General features: G+C 39.4%; 1 pseudogene; it reads left to right on the plus strand.

Moving 5' to 3' along the window:
* LOC133260726 (bcl-2-like protein 1) overlaps positions 1-18,749 on the plus strand; it is a 73,820-nt pseudogene extending 55,071 nt beyond the window's left edge.
* Positions 18,750-19,185: the final 436 nt, after the last annotated feature.

The raw sequence follows: 19,185 nt of genomic DNA on the forward strand, positions 1-19,185 counted from the left end.
AACTCCCTTCAGTGACTCTTTTCAGTGTCAGCGACCTTGTATGTATTAGACTATCCATATTGTGACTATTGATAAAATTTCATCCTGTGTAACAGCTGAGTAATCATCTTACTAAAGATATATAAGCCTGCATTTCTGCTAATAAAATACCTTTGCTCCATCAGAGCTTAGGTCCCTGTGTCTTTTTTGTTTCTCTCTCTCCCCCGCCCCCTCCGGCTAATTCTCTCGAGCTTAGAAACCCGTTGTGCTCACTCTCCTGCCCGGGCTTCTAAGACCCCCTCAAGAAGGTGCCCTGTGCCTTCATGAACAATGCAAGCCCTATGTCAAGGGCTTTATTGGTTCTCTGCGTAAACCAGGGAATATCAGCCTCTTTCTCTCTTTCACTTTCTTATTGTTGACTCCGGAAGACCAGGTTCTGGTCCATTAAAGGACCCTAGCAGTCCTGTAGATATCTACTAAGTCTAACTGGTATAATATGTCTTTTAAGGGCAGTGGTTTTTTTTTTTTTTTTAATTGATTTTCTTTCAGATAATGTGTCCATTGATATAAGTAAGGTGTTAAAGTCCCCTATTATTATTGTGTTATTGTTAATTTCTCCCTTCATGTCTATTAATATTTGTGCATATGTTTATAAACATTATGTCCTCTTCTTGTATTGTTCTATTTATCATTATATAATGCCCTTTGTCTTTTATTATAGACTTTGTTTTAAAATCTGTTTTGTTTGATATGAGTATTGCCATTCAGCTTTCTCTTTGTTTCCATTTGGGTGGAATATTTTTTTCCATTCCCTCACTTTTGATCTGTGTGTATCTTGTATGTGATGTATAGATGAATCCTAGATTTTCATCCAGTCAGCCACCCCATTTCCTTTCATTAGGCATTTAGTCCACTGACACTTAAAGTGATTATTGATAGGTATGCACAGACTGGTTCCAAATAGGAAAAGGAGTTCGTCAAGGCTGTATATTGTCACCCTGCTTATTTAACTTACATGCAGAGTACATCATGAGAAACGCTGAACTGGAGGAAGCACAAGCTGGAGTCAAGATTGCCAGGAGAAATATCAATAACCTCAGATATGCAGATGACACAACCCTTATGGCAGAAAGTGAAGAGGAACTCAAAAGCCTCTTGATGTAAGTGAAAGAGGAGAGTGAAAAAGTTGGCTTAAAGCTCAACATTGAGAAAACGAAGATCATGGCATCCAGTCCCATCACTTCATGGAAAATAGATGGGGAAACAGTGGAAACAGTGTCAGACTTTATTTTTTTGGGCTCCAAAATCACTACAGATGGTGACTGCAGCCATGAAATTAAAAGATGCTTACTCCTTGGAAGGAAAGTTATGACCAACCTAGATAGCATATTCAAAAGCAGAGACATTACTTTGCCAATTTGTTGGTTCGTCTAGTGAAGGCTATGGTTTTTCCAGTGGTCATGTATGGATGTGAGAGTTGGACTATGAAGAAGGCTGAGTGCCAAAGAATTGATGCTTTTGAACTGTGGTGTTGGAGAAGACTCTTGAGAGTCCCCTGGACGGCAAGGAGATCCAACCAGTCCATTCTGAAGGAGATCAGCCCTGGGATTTCTTTGGAAGGAATGATGCTAAAGCTGAAACTCCAGTACTTTGGCCACCTCATGCGAAGAGTTGACTCATTGGAAAAGACTCTGATGCTGGGAGGGATTGGGGGCAAGAGGAGAAGGGGAGGACAGAGGATGAGATGGCTGGATGGCATCACTGACTCAATGGACGTGAGTCTGAGTGAACTCCGGGAGTTGGTGATGGACAGGGGGCCTGGCGTGCTGCGATTCATGGGGTCACAAAGAGTCGGACACGACTGAGCGACTGATCTGATCTGATCTGATGCACTTATTGCCATTTTGCTATGTGTGTTCTGATTGTTAATAGTTTTTCTCCTTTCTTTTTTCTTCTTTTAGTCCCTTGTTTTGTGATTTAGTGCTTTTCTTTATGTTACATTTGTATTCCTTTCTTTCTAGTTTTGTATATCTATTGTAGGTTTTATGATTTGTGTTTACATGTTGATCTATAACTATTTCTATTTAATACTGGTGGTCATTTAAGTTCAAACACATTCTAAAAGCTCTACATTTCAGTTCCCACACAATGTTTTATGTTTCTGATGTCATATTTTACATCTTCATGTCTATCCCTTAACTGTTTATTGCTGTTATAGTTGATTTGACAGCTTTTGTCTTTGAACCTTTGTACTAGCTAATTTAAATGGTTGATCCACAGTCTTTATCAGCAGGATTTTCCCTTTTCTATAATTTCTTATACCTTGTTGTAGCCTTTTCTTTCCTCTTAAAAGAACAACCCTTAACACTTCTTTTAAGACTTGTGTACTATTGATGGACTTTCTTAGTTTTTGCTTCTTTGAGAAGTTCTTTATCTCCTCTTTAATTCTGAATGATGACCTTGCTGGATAGAGTATCCTAGGTTTCAGGTTTACTTCTGCTTTTAAGCACTTATATAATGCCACCCCCTTCTGTCCTGCAAAGATTCTCCTGAAAAAGTTAGCTGATAGCCTTTGGGGTTCCCTTGTATATAACTCTTTTCTTTTTCCTTTTGCTGCCTTTGTACTTCTTTTTTTAATTTTTAGTTTTGCCGTTTCAATTATGATATGTCTTGGTATGATTCTCTTTTTGTTCATCTTGTTTGGGACTCTGTGCTTACTGGACCTGGATATCTGTTTCCTCCTTCAGGTTCAGGAAGTTTTAAGCCATAATTTCATCCAATACCTTTTTAAACCATTTCTCTCTCTCTTCTCTTTTTCTGGGGTTCCTATGGTGTGACTGTTAGTATGGTTGATATTTTCTCAGAGGTCCCTTAAACTATCTTCATTTTTGAAAATGTGTTTTTCTTCTTGTGCTCTGATTGGGTGATTTCTTTATTTTGTCTTTCAGATTGTTTATGTGTTCTTCTCTATCACCTAATCTGCTGTTAATTCCCTTTAGCTGTATTTTTCATTTCAGTTATTGCATTCTTTAGTTCTGACTGGTTCTTAACAATTTTTTTTCTTCTAGTTCTTTGTTCAAATTCTCTCTGTGTTCATCTGTTATTTTCTCCATTTCAGCTTATTATTACTTTGAGCTCTTTTTTTGTTGTTGTTGTAGTAAATTATTTCTGTTTCATCAGGATTTTTTTCAGGTTTTTTTTTTGTCATTTTCTTTCATTTTAAACGCATTCCTCTGTCTTCTTATTTTGTTAACTTTATCTCTATGAAATTAGGTGACTTAGTTACCTTCCTTGATCTTGAAGGCATGTCCTTGTATGGGAACATGCCTATGCAGTCCATCTGTGTCCAGTAGCTTTGGTCAGAGAACTGGAACTGGAGTAAGCAGGAGTCATGTCTTCCCCAGGATGTGCTGGCAGCCACCACTCTGGTGGGAAGTAGGACTGGAGATGGAGTGGTTAGAGCCAGGTGCAGGCACTTCAACCTGATATGGCTGTCACTGCCATATCAGGGCTTGGGGCAGGGCCCACAGGGCTGCAGTAGGAGTTTTGAAGGAGCTGGATTTCTCTCAGATGTGATAGTAGTCTTTGATTTGGGATGTGGTCTGAGCCTGAGAACTTGGGGTGCACTTCTGTGTTGATTTCACTTTTCTTTTTGGTGTGAGAGCCCTGGTTAGTTTCTCTGTGTGAGCTGGAGGGGTTGGTGTCAACACTGAGCTAGACTTATCCTACCCCAAGTGTACACAGGGATGTGTGCTATGGTGATGGTGGTCTCTGCTCTGGAGTTAGCCTCATTCCCTTTCAGTAGCATGTGATCAGAAGGTACGTGCTGCAATGGCTGTCTCCATGCTGATTAGAGGCAGGGCCAGTGTGCAAGTTGGCTCCATTTCCTCCAAGTTTGCGCACTTTTGTTGGCTATGGCCGTCTCCCTCTTAGTAGGGAGCAGTGTTGGACAAGAGGGGCTGCAGCAGGAGCCCAGTGCGGGTAGGGGGAGTGCTCTGGGGCGGCCTTGCATGGGGAGAGCCCCAGGCAATTTTCAATCTGCTGCCTCAGCACTGTGATTGCGAGTAAGCAAGTCTGTAGGCATGCTCTTTAAGAGTGGAGTTTCAGTTTCTTACAGCCCTCTGATAAGCTCCAGTGGTTTTTAGACCAGCTAAGGGGCTTCACCTTCATGGCGTCAGACCCCAGGGTTGGCATGTCTAACATGTCAACTGCTGCTGCTGCTAAGTCGCTTCAGTCGTGTCTGACTCTGTGCGACTCCATAGACGGCAGCCCACCAGGCTCCCCCATACCTGGGATTCTCCAGACAAGAATACTGGAGTGGGTTGCCATTTCCTTCACCAATGCACGAAAGTGAAAAGTCAAAGTGAAGTCGCTCAGTCATGTCCAACTCTTAGGGACCCCATGGTCTGCAGCCTACCAGGCTCCTCCATCCATGGGATTTTCCAGGCAAGAGTACTGGAGTGGGGTGCCATTGCCTTCTCTGCTAACATGTAGCTCAAACCCCTTATTCCCCCAGGGAGGATCCCTGAGTCTGGAATATCCTCTCCTCTCTGTCCCCTGCTAGGGGTGCAGGTTCTGACCAGATTGCTTCTCCTCCCTTCCTACCAGACTACATGTGGGTCTTTCTTTATAACCTTGGTTGTAGAAGAGTTGTTCTGCTAGTTTTCAGGTCAATTTCAGCAAGAGTAATTCTATATATAGTAGTGGTTTTGATGTGTTCATGAGGGAAGGTGAGTCCAGCATTATCCTGATCTGCTAGCTTGATCTCTTTCTTTGGGAAAATGCTATGCTATGCTAAGTCGCTTCAGTCGTGTCCGACTCTGTGTGACCCCATAGACGGCAGCCACCAGGCTCCCCAGTCCCTGGGATTCTCCAGGCAAGAACACTGGAGTGTGTTTTCATTTCCTTCTCCAACGCATGAAAGTGAAAAGTGAAAGCGAAGTCGCTCAGTCATGTCCGACTCTTAGCAACCCCATGGACTGCAGCCTACCAGGCTCCTCCATCCATGGGATTTTCCAGGCAAAAGTACTGGAGTGGGGTGCCATAGAGTGTTAGATGGTATATATATATATGTGTGTGTGTGTGTGTGTGAATGTGTGTGTTTATGGTAATTATTTTATATAAAACTCCAGCCAATAAGAAAGAAATATATATTTATTTCTATTACTATAAAAATACGATAAGTCCATTTTAATGGGATTGTACTATATAGGTTATTTTGTAAATTGTTTAAAAAATATTGACAATGTACTTGAAAAAGTTTTTTTATAACAGAATATACACCTAGCTCATCCTATCTAGTGGTTTTATAGTACTCCATGGTATGAATGTTTCATTATGCATTAACTATTAACCTATTGTTGGATATTTAGGTTCAGTTCAGTTCAGTTCAGTTGCTCAGTCGTGTCCAGCTCTTTGTGACCCCATGAATTGCAGCATGCCAGGCCTCCCTGTTCATCACCAACTCCCAGAGTTTACTCAAACTCATGTCCATTGAGTCGGTGATGCCATCCAACTATCTCATCCTCTGTCATCCTCTTCTCCTCCCACCTTAAACCTTTCCCAGCATCAGGGTCTTTTCAAATGAGTCAGCTCTTTGCATCAGGTGGCCTGTCAGGGAATGTTTAATTTTAAGGAATCCTATATGTTGTTTTCTGTTTCTTAAGGGCCCTCTGTACCTTATCAGTTCCTGGAAAACAGGAACCAGCAGAGGTGCCTGCAATTCTCAGGACTGAGGTCATGAGGCAGAATGCATACATGGATTCCTTTCAGTAACCTTTTACTTTTCTGTAAAACTACTTAGTCATGTTCCTATTTGTAATACATAGATTGTCTTCTGGCCCTGCGATGATTGTTATTCCCCTAGTTACTGTTGTTATGGCCTAATGACTGTTGTTATTCCCTTAGTCACTGTTGTTATGTATCTGGTTTCGGTGTTTTTTACTCAACTTGATTTTTCGCCTAGAGCTTCCTTGTATAACAATATATAAGCACACACTGCCATGAATAAAGTACCCTTGTCCCACTAGAGACTTGGGTCCTCCGCATCCTTTTTTTCTTTGCCTTCTTTTCATCGACTCCTGTCCCCAGGTCCTGGTCTATCAAGAAGACCATTATAAGTGGCACCCGAACAGGGACCTGGAGTATGCCCTTGGCAAGCGGACGGAGTGACTGTGGACCTACTGAGGTTGGTAAGTGCGGGGTTATGGGACAAACAGCTGGAAAGCCCCACCACTTTTCTGCTTTGCTTCCATATTTATTTAAAGTTCAAGGACTTTTGGTTTCACATCAGCAAATAGAGGCTTGTCTCCAAACAGTAGTTGAACATAATCCCTGGTTCCCTGATGAAAGCAATTTTGATTTAAAGATTTGGAACCAGGTTAGAGAGAATGTTAAATGAGCCACAAAAAGGGGAAAAAGTATTCCAATAGATTTCTGGCCCTTATGGGCCCTCATGAAAGCCGTGATTTTGCCTTTTCAAGGAAATTCTAGCCCCCTGATATTCGACAACAGGCAGAACACTTGTTACATGAATATGAATTAGATGATAAACCTTTACAAAAGGCCCAATTAAAACAATGTAAAATATTTCAAAATTATCCCACCAGCTCTGCTCCAGCTGCTCCAAGTGCTCCTCCTCCTCTTGCAATGGATGCCAAGCTGAAAGTCCTCTTAACTCAAGGACAAAATGACTCTGACAATGACTTTTCTGAGGTCTTTTTTGACACTAAAGCTGACAATACTTTTTAAAATGACAATGATAAGCCTTTAACACACACATTTGTAAGAAAAAACTTTCTACTCATTCTCCTTTACAACAAAAGCTTTATGGGTTACTAGACTGGGACATGGAAAACGAGCTCTTTCTAGCCTTCACCACGTCAAACCTGCCCTTAGCTGAACAAAACCTTGCCAAATATAAACTCCTAATAATTGAGCCACCCAACTCTGACAAAGATGGTCCATATTTTGAGCCGAATCTATGGATGTGGATAAACCCCAACATCGTATTTCCCCCTGGAAAGTAAGAAGTCAATAAAACCTGAAGACAAGTACACAAAAATATTTCAAGGACCTAATGAAGCCTATGCTGATTTTTTAGCTAGATTGGAAGTTGCTATTTCCTGTAATGTTATAGGAGAAGAGGCCAAAATGCAGCTAGAAAAACTGCTTGCTTATAAAAATGAAAACCAAAAATGATAAAGAGCTGTCACTCCAATTCATGAGACTGAGACTATTATTGATTATTTGAAGGTTTGTAGCAATTTAGGATCAGAGCTTCAAAAAATGCAAATGTTAGCTGAAACAATGGTTGCTGCCTTTAAAAAAGGAAATGAAGGGTGTTTTGCATGTGGGGATAAGACCCATTTGAAAAAGAGATTGTCCTAAAAACACACACAGAAAAAATTAAAACTATTAAAAAACCTCCAGGAATTTGCCCTCGTTGCCATAAGGGGATACATTGGGCCAGAGAATGTCAATCTAAATATGATATTGAAGGGAAGCCTATTTTGGGAAACTCCAAGCTGAGGACTCCCCAGGTCCCCATCAACAAAAACCAGGGGCAAATTCCATCTTTTCCCTCAAACCCTCAACATCTGGCAGTGCTGCCGTCGATATACCAGCCTTAAATGATTTTCTCCTTTTTCCTCAAGTAGTCCCTTCTAGAATACCTACCGGACTTTTTGGACCTCTACCTCCACAAACCTTCAGTCTTTTACTTTTACTGATCTAGTTTGACTTCTAAAGGAATTACTGTTCACCCTGGAGTAATTGATTCAGATTATAAGGGAAAACATTCAAATTATGATGTCATCTCAGATACTATGGCAATTCAAAAAGGGGAACAAAATTGCTCAATTACTTCTTTTACCTTACATTTCTATTAACTCCTCTGATAACATACAGACAGGTGGATTTGACAATACAGATAAAAAACAATCCTTATGGACATCAGTAGTATCTGAATATGCACGACCAAATAGAAATATCAAAATTAATGGCAAAAAATTTTCTGGTCTTCTTTATACTGGATCCGACATTACTATTATCCACAAACATTTATGGCCCAAATCTTGGCCTATACAGAGAATTTCTTGCCAAATTGCAGGAGTTTCTCAAACCAAAGTACAAGAGGTTTATCAAAGTGTCCAAATATATCCATGTGAGGGACCAGAAGGCCAGCATGCAACATTATGATCTTATGTGACAGATGCACCCCTTAGTTTAATAGGAAGAGATTTACTTATGCAATGGCAAGCCCAAATATGTATTCCACATTTTTCCTAGGGGCCACTGCTCACTTAACAAATGGTGCAATTATTAAAATAATTTGGAAAAGTGACGAGCCTATTTGGACAGAGAAATGGCCCCTTACAAAAGACAAACTAGAGGCTACTAAGGAACTTGTCGATACACAATTGAAATGAAAACATATTGAGGAATCTTATTCCCCTTGGAATTCTCCCATTTTTGTAATAAAAAAAAATCTGACAAATGGCATCTCTTAATAGACCTCCGAAGAATTGATGCTTTTGAACTGTGGTGTTGGAGAAGACTCTTGAGAGTCCCTTGGACTGCAAGGAGATCCAACCAGTCCATTCTAAAGGAGATCAGCCCTGGGTGTTCTTTGGAAGGAATGATGCTAAAGCTGAAACTCCAGTACTTTGGCCACCTCATGTGAAGAGTTGACTCATTGGAAAAGACTCTGATGCTGGGAGGGATTGGGGGCAGGAGGAAAAGGGGACGACAGAGGATGAGATGGCTGGATGGCATCACCGACTCGATAGACATGAGTTTGAGTGAACTCCGGGAGATGGTGATGGACAGGGAGGCCTGGCACGCTGCGATTCATGGGGTCGAAAAGAGTCGGACACGACTGAGCAACTGAACTGAACTGCAGTGAACTGAACAGACCTTCAAAAAGTTAATGCATCTATGAAACCTATGTGTACATTGTAACCAGGAATTCCAGTTCCTACCACTATCCCTCAAAACTGGCATATTATTATAGATTTACAGGATTGCTTTTTTACTATACCTTTACACCCTCTAGACTGAAAAAGATTTTCCTTTTCTTTTCCTTTTCCTAATCATATTGGACCTGATAAACGATATCAATGGACTGTATTACCTCAAGGAATGATGAATTCTCCCACCATGTGTCAATATTATGTAGCCAAAGCCCTTGAACCTGTGAGAAAACAATTTCCTGACTTTCTTGTTATTCATTATATGGATGATATATTGTTTTCAGCTCCATCTGTTTTAGAAACTCAACATATGTTTGACATAGCTCAACGATGTTTAAAAGACTCTGGATTAATTATTGCCCCTGAAAAAATTCAAACCTCTACACCTTACCATTGCTAATGCTAATGCTAATGCTAAGTCGCTTCAGTTGTGTCCGACTCTGTGCGACCCCATAGACGACAGCCCACCAGGCTCCGCTGTCCCTGGGATTCTCCAGGCAAGAATACTGGAGTGGGCTGCCATTTCCTTCTCCAATGCATGAAAGAGAAAAGTGAAAGTGAAAGTGAAGTCGCTCAGTCGTGTTCAACTCTTATCGACCCCATGGACTGCAGCCCACCAGGCTCCTCTGTCCATGGACTTTGCAGGCAAGAGTACTGGAGTGGGGTGCCATTACCTTACCATTACTTAGGATCTATTGTTAATAGACAGCATATTACTCCCTAACTAACACAAATTCGTGTTGATAAATTATCAACCTTGAATGATTTTCAAAAACTTTTAGGTGTTGTAAACTGGATTAGACTCTCTTTAGGCATTACAAATTATCAACTGACTATTTAATACTTTGAAAGGAGATCCTGATTTAAATAGCCCTCGTTCACTTTCACAATAGGCACAGGAGGAACTCTGTTTAGTACAAAATAAATTACAAAAACAGTTTTTACTTGTATTAGACTTGAATTACCTCTAGAGTTGTTTGTACTTCCTTGTCTCCATTCCCCCACAGGACTTCTTGCCCAACAAGAACACCCAATTGAATGGATCTATACCCATTTAGGAGAGACAAAGTCACTTACACCCCATCTTGATTTGATTGCTCTAATAACTATCAATGGGAGAAATAGAACGAAGACTTTATTTTTTTTTAAATATAAATTTATTTATTTTAATTGGAGACTAATTACTTTACAATATTGTGTTGGTTTTGCCATACATCAACATGAATCCACCATGGGTGTACACGTATTCCCCATCCTGAATCCTGCTCCCACCTCCCTCCACATACTATCCCTCTGGGTCATCCCAGTGCACCAGCCCCAAGCATCCTGTATCCTGCATCTAACCTGGACTAGTGATTCATTTCATATATGATATTATACATGTTTCAATGCCATTCTCCCAAATCATCCCACCCTCTCCCTCTTCCACAGAGTCCAAAAGACTGTTTTATACATCTGTGTCTCTTTTGCTGTCTTGCATACAGGGTTATTGTTACCATCTTTCTAAATTCCATATATATGTATCAGTATACTGTATTGGTGTTTTTCTTTCTGGCTTACTTCACTCTCTATAATCCAGTTTCATCCACCTCATTAGAACTGATTCAAATGTATTCTTTTTAATGGCTGAGTAATACTCCATTGTGTATATGTATCATAGCTCTCTTATCAGAAATAGAACTAAGACTTTAATTGGCTCTGATCCTCACGAAATTATATTACCTATTAATAAAGCTCAATTTGAAAATGCATTAGAAACTTCTACCAATTTTCAAAAGGCCTTCTTAGACTATTTTGGAGAGATTTCATTTCATTATCCTTCTAATAAACTTTGAAATTTCTTCAAAAATACTAAATTTATTATCTCTCGCATTGTTATATCACAACCTATACCTCAAGCTGATGTTTTCTATATAGATAGGATAAAAATGCTAAAGTCTCATTTTGGTCTCTCAAAGAATATAAAGTCTTTTATACTAAATTTCATTCTGCTCAACAAAATGAATTATATGCTCTTATTCAGGTTATTCACCTACATCCTTACCCTATTAATATAATTTCTGACTACTCATATTCAGTTTTTGTATTAAAAAATATAGAAACTTCTACCATAAAGTCTTATCAGTCTATTATTCAACAACTTTTTCTTGAATTACAGTCTATTATTAGGGACCACACTTCCCCCATTTCACACACTGAAACTACAAATAAAAAAATTAAAAAAGGAGGAATACACAAGAACAATTCTATCTTCCCTATCCAGAGCAGACTTTACTAGATTCCAACGTAAGATATTCTTTAATCCTATAACTATTGTTAATACAGCTTTATTTGTTTTAAAATTTTTAAACTTACCACAAGGAGTTATCTTGACATAAGCACAGAAACATTTCTAGGAATTGAAAGATACTTCTCTTCCTCTGCTCATTTGGTATCAAGATGGGCTAACTAAACAATGGAAATCTGGGAAATTAATCTTACAGGGAAAAGGATATGCTTATATTTATCCAGATAGATCCAATGAAAATCAGTTGGCTCCCTCTTTGGAAGATCCGCCTCAGAAGATCCTCCGGCATTCAAAATAAAAAAGAAATGACAAAATTCCCGGGAAGAAAAAATTCCAACACAAGCCATGGTGACTCTAAAAATCTCCAAGAAACAACGCCCTTAATGTCATCGACCTTATGATCTCCTTGCTGCTGCTGCTGCTAAGTCGCTTCAGTCGTGTCCGACTCTGTGCGACCCCATAGACCGAAGCCCACCAGGCTCCCCAGTTCCTGGGATTCTCCAGGCAAGGACACTGGAGTGGGTTGCCATTTCCTTCTCCGATGCATGAAAGTGAAAAGTGAAAGTGAAGTCTCTCAGTCGTGTTCGACTCTTAGTGACCCCATGGACTGCAGCCTACCAGGCTCTTCTGCCCATGGGATTTTCCAGGCAAGAGTACTGGAGTGGGTTGCCATTGCCTTCTCCTACCTAGGGACAAACAAAAACCCTTACTAATCAAGCTAAAAATCTGGTTTCTCAACAGAGAATACCTCTGAATCTGGAAAATATTTTTGTTGCTATGCTTGCTTTGCTTGCTTCTGCTTTCCCCACTCAAGCTGAATTAATTAATCATACTTATTGGACCTATATACCTAACCCCCTTTTTCACTACAGGTATTTTAGACAAAAGACTGGTGGAACCCATCCTTATTATAAACATGTCTCAGAGCAACTGCGAACTAGTGGTTGACTTTCTCTCTTACAAGCTTTTCCAGAAAGGATACAGCAATGCCATCAATGGCAACCCATCCTGGCACCTGGAGGATAGCCCTGCGGTGAATGGAGCTCCTGGCCACAGCAGAAGCTTGGACGCTGGGAAGTGATCCCCATGGCAACAGTAAAGCAAGCCCTGAGGGAGGCAGGCAATGAGTTTGAACTGAGGTACCATCAGACATTCAGCGACCTGATGTCCCAGCTCCATATCACCCCAGGGACAGCATATCAGAGCTTTGAACAGGTAGTGTATGAGCTCTTCTGGGATGGGGTGAACTGGGGTGGCATTGTGGCCTTCTTTTCCCTTCGGTGCGACACTATGCATGGAAAGCATAGACAAGGAGATGCAGGTATTGGTGAGTCAGATCACAACTTGGATGGCCACTTACCTAAATGACCACCTAGAGCCTTGGATCCAGGATAACAGCTGGGACACTTTTGTGGAACTCTATGGAAACAATACAGCAACCCAGAGCCGCAAGGGCCAAGAGTGCTTCAACCGCTGGTCCCTGACGGGGATGACTGTGGCTGGTATGGTTCTGCTGGGCTTGCTCTTCAGCTCATAGTAACTATTCCTTTCGTTATAGTCATTCATATTTTATACAAGCTTACGTTCCTCTTCCTTTTGTTATAGCTATAGAGAACTTACAATTTAATAAGACTCTACGTTTTGTGACTTATATAGATTACAAATTATGTACTTGTCTTAATTCCTCTGTTTCTTTGAAAAATGAATCCCTGGAAAGAGGGTCCCATGGCAGGACTTGCCTCCTGGCTACTCACTAAATGACTCCAGTGATCTAAACGATTCATTGGATGGTTAATTCTTGGCATTTTGGGATTAATAGCCATTTGCACCACTGCTGCTATCGCAGACATTGCTTTACAAACCTCAGTTCAAACACATAATTTTATTCAAAATTAGACCAAAGATGCTCATACTATGTGGGCCACTCAGGCTCAGCTAGATGAGGAAGTTGAAGATGAACTATAGGAACTAAAAACAGCCATCAAAGGGGTCGGAGATCAATTAATAGATTTGCAGAAGCAAATAATACTAAAATGTGATTGGAATTCTGCTCAATTTTGTATTACCCCTGTTCAATTCAACTATAGTGCCTACAACTGGGAACAAATCAAATTTCATTTGCAAGACACACACGATAGAAATCTTTGAAACCTTCTCTAAAAGTCTGCCCTCTTCGAATAATTTGGAAACTTTAGCTGAACAGCTAGCTGACCAATTAATTATCTGGGCTAGACCCTCGAGGATGGTTCCAAAGTATTACTCATAGTATTGGGTCTGGTGCTGTAACATTGGTAATTGTCCTGGTAATTATATTTGTTGTATACCGATGCCTTTCAACAAAAATTGTTCAAACTAAACAAACTCAATTGGTCAGGGCCTTTTTGACAAAAATAATAAAAAAGGGGGGATTTTCAGGGAACGTTTAATTTTAAGGAATCCTATATGTTGTTTTCTGTTTCTTAAGGGCCCTCTGTTCCTTATCAGTTCCTGGAAAACTGGAACAAGCAGAGCTGCCCGCAGTTCTCAGGACTGAGGTCATGAGGCAGAATGCATACATGGATTCCTTTTAGTAACATTTTACTTTTCTGTAAAACTACTTAGTCATGTTCCTATTCGCACTACATGGATTGTCTTCTGTCCCTGTGACTATTGTTATTCCCCTAGTTACTGTTGTTATGCATCTGGTTTCAGTGTTTTTTACTCAACTTGATTTTTCTGCCTAAAGCTTCCTTGTATAACAATATATAAGCGCACACTGCCATGAATAAAGTACCCTTTTCCACTAGAGACTTGGGTCCCCCGCATACTTCTTTTCTTTGCTTTCTTTTCATTGACTCCTGTCCCCAGGTCCCGGTATGTCAAGAATACCATAACAGTGGCCAAAGTATTGGAGTTCCAGCTTCAACATCAGTCCTTCCAGTGAATATTCAGGACTTATTTCCTTTAGGATGGACTGGTAGGATCTCCTTGCAGTCCAAGGGACTCTCAAGAATCTTCTCCAACACCATAGTTCAAAAGCATCAATTCTTCGGTGCTCAGCTTTTTTGTAGTTCAACTGTCACATCCATCGGAGAAGGCGATGGCACCCCACTCCAGTACTCTTGCCTGGAAAATGACCACTGGAAAAACCATAGCCTTGACTAGACAGACTTTTGTTGGCAAAGTAATGCTTCTGCTTTTTAATATGCTGTCGAGGTTGGTCATAACTTTTCTTCCAAGGAGTAAGGGTCTTTTAATTTCATGGCTGCAGTCACCATCTGCAGTGATTTTGGAGCCCCCAAAAATAAAGTCTGCCACTGTTTCCACTGTTTCCCCATCTGTTTTCCATAAAGTGATGGGACCATATGCCTTGATCTTAGTTTTCTGAATGTTGAGCTTTAAGCCAACTTTTTCAGTCTCCTCTTTCACTTACATCAAGAGGCTCTTTAGTTCTTCACTTTCTGCCATAAGGGTGGTGTCATCTGCATATCTGAGGTTATTGATACTTCTGGCAATCTTGATTCCAGCTTGTGCTTATCCAGCCCAGCATTTCTCATGATGTACTCTGCATATCAGTTAAATAGGCAGGGTGACAATATACAGCCTTGACATACTCCTTTTCCTATATGGAACCAGTCTGTTGTTCCATGTCCGGTTCTAACTGTTACTTCTTGACCTGCCTACGGATTTCTCAAGAGGCAGGTCAGATGGTCTGGTATTCTCATCTCTTTCAGCATTTTCCACAGTTTATTGTGATCCACACAGTCAAAGGCTTTGGCATAGTCAATAAAGCAGAAGTAGATGTTTTTTTGGAACTCTTGCTTTTTTGATGGTCCAGCGGGTGTTGGCAATTTGGTCTCGGGTTCCTCTGCCTTTTCTAAAACCAGCTTGAATATCTGATAGTTCAAGGTTCATGTATTATTAAAGCCTGGCTTGGAGAATTTTGAGCATTACTTTACTAGCCTGTGATATGAGTGCAATTGTGTGGTAGTTTGAGCATTCTTTGGCATTGCTTTGGGCATTTCTTTGGGACTGGAATGAACACTGACCTTTTCCAGTCCTGTGGCCACTGCTGAGTTTTCCACATTTACTGGCATATTGAGTGCAACGTTTTCACAGCATCATCTTTTAGGATTTGAAATAGCTCAACTGGAATTCCATCACCTCCACTAGCTTTGTTTGTAATGATGCTTCCTAAGGCTCACTTGACTTCACATTCCAGGATTTCTGGCTCTAGGTGAGTGATCACACCATCGTGATTATCTGGGTCATGAAGATCTTTTTTGTACAGTTCTTCTGTGTATTCTTCCCTGGAAAAGGAAATGGCAATCCATCCCAGTACTATTGCCTGGTAAATCCCATGGACAGAGGAGCCTGGTAGGCTACAGCCCACGGGGTCACAAAGAGTCTGACACGACTGACTGACTTCACTTTCACTTTCACTATCTGTGTATTCTTGCCACTTCTTCTTCTTTAGGTTTTCTACCATTTTTTGCTATCACAAACAATACTGAAGTGACCACCTTATATTTCCTTGTCAATATGCATACTGTATGTAATTTTAAAGGAAAATTCCTAGAAGTGAACTTCTGGGTTTAAAAGGTTAAAGGGTTAATAGATTAAAGTGCTAAATTATCCTCTAAAAGGATTTGTCAATTTTTGTTCCTTTGAACATTATGTGAAAACAATATTACTTTCTCTGCACCTTTGCCTTTACTGAATACTATCCATCCTTTAAATTTTTGCTAATAGTGAATAGTGTTTTCTCATTGGTTTAATTTGCATTTCTGTGAACAGCAGTGAAGCTGAGCATCATATATATATACATTTGTACTTTTAAAAACATTTCATTTGGAAGTAATTTCAAAACTGCAAACACAAAAACAGTACAAGGAATGTATGCACACACTCTTTACCAGGTTCATTTTGCTTTATTATTTGCTCTCTCCATGTATGTTTACATGGGTATTTACATGTGTGGTGCGTGTATGTTCATGTATGTGTGTGGACATAATTTTTTTGCTGACCTATTTAAATGTTACATATATTATAATACTTTAAGGTATCTCCATGTATATCCTAAAAATAGGAATACTTTTTTACATAACTATAATGAAGTTATCAAATTCATAAATTAGCATTAATACAATACCTTAATCTATCATTCATATTCCAGTTTTGTCCATTGACCTAATAATATCCCTGATAGGAGTCTTTCCACTTCAGTAAAAGATCCAGTCCAGGATAAGGTATGGCATTTAATTGTCATGTTTCTTTAGCTTTCTTTGATATAGAACATTTCCACAACCTTTCTTTGTCTTTCATGACATTAATATTTTGTAAGAATGTAAGCCCCTGTGCCCCACTTTCTTAGTAGAATGTTCACCACTTTGTGCTTGTCAGATGTTTCCTAATAACAGACTGAGGTTATGCATTCTTGGCAAAAATACTGCATAGCTGATGCTGTGCTCTTCTCAGGGTATCACGTCTAGGGCATGGCTTGTCCATCTCTTCCTTATTGGTTATGATAATAGCCACATGTCAAGTGTTCAACATGCATCCCTTGTTTGTTAAGTACTGGATTCAAAGATGAATAAGATAATCCCTTTGCCAAGGAGATTACAGTCTAGGCAGGAAGCAGAAATATAAACAGAAAAAATGTGTTGAATGTAATAGAGACATGAACAATGGAGTAATTAAATCTACCTTTAGGAATAACTCTGGCCAGGGAAGCTTCACAGAGATGAGTTACTTAAGAACAGGAACTATCCCAATGAATGTTTGTTTCCTCGATAGCACCTTTCCTTAAACTCATTATATAAATGTTGAATAAGTTAATGGAAAAAATCTATGTACCTCAAAATAAAACTGTCAGCATATGGTGCAAAATATGATTTTATTTCTCTTTGTAGTTCACTATCCATTATAGAATTGAATGTTTTACACACTGAATAAATTTATTTACATGCTGAGAGAAAATGTTCATAGTAAATAATGTGTAAAAAATGTGGTTTATAAATTTACGATATAAGTTTTTCTAGTATAGTTTTATAGCCAGTTAGAGACTTTGATTACAAACTTGAAATATGTACAGAATCACAGATCTTGATGCAGAAAAGAATTTCAAGAGTGCATTCATTCCGATCTCTTCTCTTGAGGCAAGGTCAATTATACACATGAAGCCATGGTGCTCAGAGAAATTTAATGCTTTGACAAGGTTAAAGTTGTACAGTTATCAAGGCTCTGTATAGTCCAGATCTAATGCCAGGCATGTTCCTGGCAATAATTGGTGCTTAATCCATATTTGCAGAATGAATAATTCTTTCTTCCCAGTGTATTGCGTAATCTACTGTTCATACTGAACTTTTATGAATCCCTATGATTGCAGCTTTTATGTGTGGTCTCCAAGAGTCACAGCTAATCCTTCAGGTCATGTCCTAAAGTTACAAGTTCTATTGCTGTGAACTGATACGATGGTCTAATAGCAATACAAAATGAGACATGTTTGTAATTATGAGTCTTGCAGTAGCTACATTAAAGAAGTAAAAGAGAGAATAAAGTAAATTTTCATAATATATTTTATTTAATGAATATACACAAAGTTTAACATTTTGATGTGTAAATAATATAAAAATTATTGAGATATCTTACATTCTTTCTTTATAGTTTCTTAGAAAAGCAGTGTATATTTTCCACCCCAATCTTGTTTTGGACTGTCTACATTTCAGGTGCTTGAGAGCCACGTGTGGCTAGTGATTTCTGTACAGTCCAATACCAACGGTATGGAGTGCGTGTTGGACAATGCAGATCTAAAACATGACCTTTGGTAATCCACTTTATGCTTCGCATTGCTTAATGACAGATGCCAAAGGACAAATGTCCCAGTTAAGGGTTTCTTCTCCCACTAGACCTGACTGTGACGTACTCTCAGGATTGTGAGTACAGATCTTTATATAGTTCTTTCATAGAACTGCAGAATTTTAGGAAGGGACAACGCAGTATGGCAGGACTTTGATAAAAACACTCACAGGACCGTTTGTTTCTCGTGCTTATGGGAGCAGCAGCTAGTTGTGATGCTCTCAGAATTAGACCACGAGTAATGTGTTTATCTAAATTGTTCTCCATGTTCCTTTTATAGATTGATACATCACAGCATCAAGATAAAATTGCTTACTCCTAGATTTGAGGGGAGGAAAACAAGGTAGCTTTGATGAAAATTTGACACTCAGATTTTAAATTCTTTATTTTATATGTTGATAGTGAACATTTTTCTTTGCTATTGTTAGAGACAGAAACCTTTGTAGGAGATAATATTTCAAATTAGTGGGTAAAGCTAAATGGACTTAATACATGATCTTGAGATAACTGAGCACACATCTGTAGAACTGTAAAATAACAAAGCCGGGTCCCAACTTTGCCTCTATGTCAATCAGATGTTTTGGCTGATGCTGTTGGTGGAGTGCAAGATTGGAGGGCAATTTGGCAATGTCAATTTATTTATTTACTGTTTTTAAATAAATTATTTGCTTTTATTTTTGGCTGCTCTGGGTCTTCATTGTGTGCATGCCAGGATATCTCTAATTGCAGTTAGCAGTCGTATCAGGTAGGCATTGTTATTCTCATTAGCTTCTTTAACATGGATTAGGACAGTTCAGAGAGAGGTTTGACTAAGATCACACAGCTAGTACATGGTAGGCAGTCTGATCTAAAAATGTAGGTTCTTTATCAGTATTAATTAGTACCTTGATATATTTGGGAGGTCATAAATTTTATTTCTTTTTTAAATCTTTTGGCTGTGCTGTGCAGTATGCTGCTGCTGCTGCTAAGTCACTTCAGTCATGTATGGGATCTTATTTCTCCAACCAGGGATTGAACCCACACCCTGTGCATTGGAAGAGTGGGGTCTTAACTCCTGGACTTCCAGAGACATTCCAGATTTTATATATCCTCTCCTTTTCAACATACAAT

Source organism: Bos javanicus, chromosome 14 (genome assembly GCF_032452875.1).
Source record: "Bos javanicus breed banteng chromosome 14, ARS-OSU_banteng_1.0, whole genome shotgun sequence".
Lineage (NCBI taxonomy): Eukaryota > Metazoa > Chordata > Mammalia > Artiodactyla > Bovidae > Bos > Bos javanicus.